The 4,850-nt window shown below is 36.5% G+C and overlaps 1 non-coding gene across 1 annotated transcript; it reads left to right on the top strand.

Annotated features, from left to right (window-relative positions):
• The first annotated feature begins 503 nt into the window (after positions 1–503).
• Positions 504–610, top strand: LOC127108986 (small nucleolar RNA R71). Its single transcript, XR_007796477.1, has one exon. It is a non-coding gene; the product is annotated as a small nucleolar RNA R71 (small nucleolar RNA).
• Positions 611–4,850: the final 4,240 nt, after the last annotated feature.

Consider the following 4,850-nt stretch of genomic DNA (forward strand, 5'->3'; position numbering starts at 1 on the left):
GATTTGGAGCTTGTCCTGGTGCGTATAAAGCATTATTACTCTTATATGAAAAATTAGGATGATTCTTCCAGTTTGAGTTATAGGTGTGCGAGTAGGGATTTCCTTGAGCATAATTCACTTGTTCTGCTTGGATTCCTGTTAGGAGTTGACAATCAGCAGGAGTGTGACCTTGGATTCCACAGACTTCGCAATTTTGAGTTGCGGCAACCACGGTGGTTGGAGGTGATACATTCAAACTTTCAATTTTCTAGGCCAGGGCTTCCACTTTTGCATTAACATGATCAAGGCTACTTATCTCGTACATGCCACTTTTCGTTTGAGGTTTCTCTACCGTTGCTCGGTCGTTTCCCCATTGATAATGGTTTTGGGCCATGCTTTCGATAAGTTGATAAGCATCGGCATAAGGTTTATCCATAAGTGCACCACCTGCTGCGGCGTCTATTGTTAACCTTGTGTTGTACAAGAGACCATTATAGAAGGTATGAATCACTAACCAGTCCTCTAAACCATGGTATGGACAAAGTCTCATCATGTCTTTGTATCTTTCCCATGCTTCGAAAAGAGACTCGTTATCTTTCTGTTTAAATCCATTTATCTGGGCTCTCAACATAGCTGTTTTGCTTGGAGGAAAATATCGGGCAAGGAAGACTTTCTTCAACTCGTTCCATGTGGTAACTGAGTTGGAAGGAAGAGACTGAAGCCATCTTCTAGCTTTATCTCTTAACGATAAAGGAAAAAGGCGAAGTCTAATTGCCTCTGAAGTGACACCATTAGCTTTAACAGTATCAGCGTATTGGACAAATACGGATAAATGAAGGTTTGGATCCTCGGTAGGATTTCCAGAGAATTGATTCTGTTGCACTGCCTGCAACAGAGAAGGTTTAAGTTCGAAGTTGTTTGCTTCGATTGCGGGTGGAGCAATACTCGAATGCGGCTCATCTTGCGATGGAGCGGCGTAATCTCGAAGAGCACGAGCTGGTTCTGCCATCTCGGGTATTGGCGAAGGAAGAAGATTTTTGAGGTCGGGCACTTCGATAGGAGGGAGATTGTTTGCAGCACGATATTCCCGAATTCGTTGTAAGACTCGGAGATATAGTTCGATGTCGTTGTCGTAAGTAAAACGGCTCGCCTTGTGAGCGAGTGTGTGGCATACAAATCAACGAAAGAAAGAAAAGAAAAAATAAAAATTGCCTTAGTCTCTACAGCGTAACAGAAGAGTTACGATATTGACTAAATAAAAGTCCCCGGCAACGGCGCCAAAAACTTGATCGCGACTTTATGAGTCGAATTTGGATACTAACTGCAAGTGCACAGTTCTACCGCGTAGTTTTAAAAGATATCGATCCCACAGGGACTTATGAATCGATATACCGTTTTCTAAGGTTACTTCGTAAAGCTAAGGCGGATGATACTTTGATTGTTTGGGGGAAAAGTTAAAACTAAAATAAGATCTAAGTTAAATATCAATTAAGCGGATATCGGTATGTAGTTCGTCGTGATTAGGGAATCAAATCTTCGTTGGTTTCTTGGTTTTAAAATAAATCTTTTTAGTAGACATTATTGATTAAAAGCCTTTTCTCAAACTCTCGCTCTGTTGAATTGACTATGACTTTGTATTAACGTAGCTGTCACTTATTAGTTAAGTCCAAAATCACCTTTTGAAAACAATAGAATCTATAGAAACTCTTTTTAAGGAAATAGTAATCGTTTAAACACCCTCGTCTCAAACTCTCGCTCTGTTGACTTAGATTATATAATTAAATTCAAATACTTAACTCTCGTCCTCACATTTAACTTTTAAAAATACTTTTTGAAAAAGATTAGAATTTAATTAACTCTAAAAATTGCTTTCACCCTGATCTAGAATTAATGTCCAATTTACACTGTCCAGTTAAAAACTCAAACTTTCGTTCTATTGATTTTAACTTCTTTAGTCTTTTACTCTCGTACAAAAACCTTGGTATTAAACCTGTAAATTGAGACCATAAAAAGAGTGATTTTATTTTTAAACGTAATTAAACCAACTTAGTTTTGATTCCTTCATTCCGCTTACTTTACATACCGATACCTAAATAAATTAGCCAGACATGCTAAACAGATCTAAACAATCATCATGCTTAAATAGAAACATCTCAGGCAAATAATGTAAATAAACAATAAAGCAGGGCATATATAAATTCAAACAATAATTAAAGAACCTGAGTAATTAATAGCAGTCTTGAACACTCCACCACAGACCGGTTGGATTTGTTCTTGAATTCTTCAATCGGACAGGAAAATAAAAGTGAAGGAAAAAAAACCTAGGGTCTAACGTAAGGTTAGATCCGGTAAAAGATACACAATAGTTTCCGGTGTAGAAACTATTGTGTGAAAAATTAATTAAGTGCTGACAGATTGACTGGAAAAGAAAATAGAAATTGCAAAGAAAAGTAAAAACTGTAAAAAAAAATATGCTGTAAAGTATGCTTGCACGGCTGGAAGAGAAAAAGCACGAAGAAGAGAGGAGCTGCAGGGTTTGCTCCTTGGCTCTATTTATATTATCCCAATTTGTAACGTTTTCCAAAACTCCTTCCGTAAAAGTGGTATTCACGTTTCCAAGGGTCAAGCGTAACAATAGGCTTCAACGTGCCTCTGTTGCGCTTCTGAAGCCAAAAATATAGGAGAATGGTGTGACGTCCGTCACACCATGTGTTATGCTCGTAACACAAGGCAGCAGGGTGTGACGCTCGTCACACCATGTGTGGCGCTCGTCACAGGCTCAACGCTGGTACTTTTGGGCTGGGCTTTGGTTTGGTGAAATTTGCTTCTCTTCATTTCTTTTTGCACCTCCTTTTCTTCCTTTTTCACTTGTGCTTCAAATAAGCTACCTGAGACAAATAAAAGGAAAAATACCAAGTAATATCGAATAAAATGAAATAAATTGAAGTGAATAATAATATAATTTAATTAAATCGAGTCCAAAAATTTGATATTATTTCATGTTATCAAGTTGAAAAATTAGGTTCCATAACTGAGTTGCTTTGATTCAACGTCAAAGCAACTCAATCTTATTTCCTACATTGGTAGGGCTTCAGTCAAGCAAAAATCAATCAAAAAGGTGGAGAAATGAGGGAGAATCAAAGAAGGAAAGTTTGAGAAATTTCACCTTCGGGTGATGAATTATGAGCTAAATCTCGATTCAAATCCAATTGGCCTTGCTTCTTATTGCTTGTAGGAGATGTTTTAGATGAAAAAGGATGTGAGCCCTTGGAGTTTTAGTTCACAAACAAAATTTTAACTAAAACTTGATTTCAAAGAAATCTTCAAGGTGTTCTTTCAATGGAGGCTATGGGGTTTCTGGGAAGAACTTAGGCAAGGTTCTTTCCCAATTCTGATGCAAAGCTCATGTATTTATAGGATCTTCAATTCATTTCTACACCATCTAAATTTGAATCCAAAAATAGCAAGTTGTGTGCATGGGTGCAAGGGCATGTGCTTAGGCCCAAATAATTATGCATTCCATTCCAAATTCATGCACAATGGATGTTGAGATGCATAACATGGAAGCATGCAAAAGAGATTAACATTTGAGTGCAAAAGTTACCAAAATAAACCATCCAAAAGAACCATGCGCAAGTCCTTTAATTTTGATCCAAATGCAATTATCCTAAACTCTTTGGAAAGCTAGCATGAAGGGGAACGACTTTTTTGTTGGAACTTTTTCCATTTGAAGCTTGGAACATGATGATTTCTGACCTTGAAGAAGGAGGAATCAAATATACTTGAAAATTGTCTAAGTTAAAAGTGAAATGACCCCTTTTTCCACCTTGAATAACTTTTGCTCTGAGGTTCAAATGACTTTGGTTCCTTGTAAAAAGTGTATCTATTTCAAATATCTTAAATTTGGTAAAAATTTTGACACCCTTTGGAGCTTGCATGATGGAGTTATGGATTTTAGAAGTTGACGAAAATTGCTTGTTCAATGATGATGAACAAAATGAATCTATAATGTTTCCTTATGGCACATGCCCTTATAAGTGGAATTTGACATTTCTCAAAGAATAAAAGTTGGATAATACATCTTGAAATTTATCATGAAAATTGGATCATCTTCATATCATAAAAATTGAGTAAGTTATCGTTCTTGGAAGTTGACCTTCTATCTAGGGCACAGGCAAAATGACCTATAATCTTTCACCATATAAAATGACTTTACAAGCAAAATTAGCTCTTGATGCCAACATTAAAGTTGTTTGGAATATCATAAAGAGTAAATTTTATCTTAGACTCATTTTCATATGACAAAAGAGTGTATGAGATAGGGTCTAGGGAACCCTAGATTTGACCAGTTGACTTTTATGGTCAACCTCCTTGAACCAACTTGCAAAATTGAAGTTCCTTTGCTCTTTAGGGCTCATGGAGGATAATATATTCTTATGATAAAGTTAAATGAAGTATCCCATAGTATCTTTTACCAAATGTTGAAGAAACTTGCTGAGGAAGGCACACAAGATACCTAGATGAATTAGGGCTTCCTTGATAAACAATCTTCAAACTCTTGATTAATTCTTGATCAAAATGATAAATGAAGAACAAGGGAATGCATATATGATGCTTAGAACCAAAGTGAACCTTTTCTAACTTGATCCATTGCATTGAGGATCTCAAACCCTAGTTGTGAGCTTGATGAGGCACATGTGGATGCACACACTACCTACAAAAGAAACAAAGCTACACTAGACATATTTTTGGTATTTTGGTCAGTAAACAAAGAAAAATAAAGTATGATACAATAACAAATGCTTGGTGATCTCTCCCAATGCAAACCCAATTAATGATATGTGAGGAGGATAGCAAGTTATGATCCCAAT

The sequence above is a fragment of the Lathyrus oleraceus genome, chromosome 7 (assembly GCF_024323335.1).
Source record: "Lathyrus oleraceus cultivar Zhongwan6 chromosome 7, CAAS_Psat_ZW6_1.0, whole genome shotgun sequence".
NCBI classification, from domain to species: domain Eukaryota; kingdom Viridiplantae; phylum Streptophyta; class Magnoliopsida; order Fabales; family Fabaceae; genus Lathyrus; species Lathyrus oleraceus.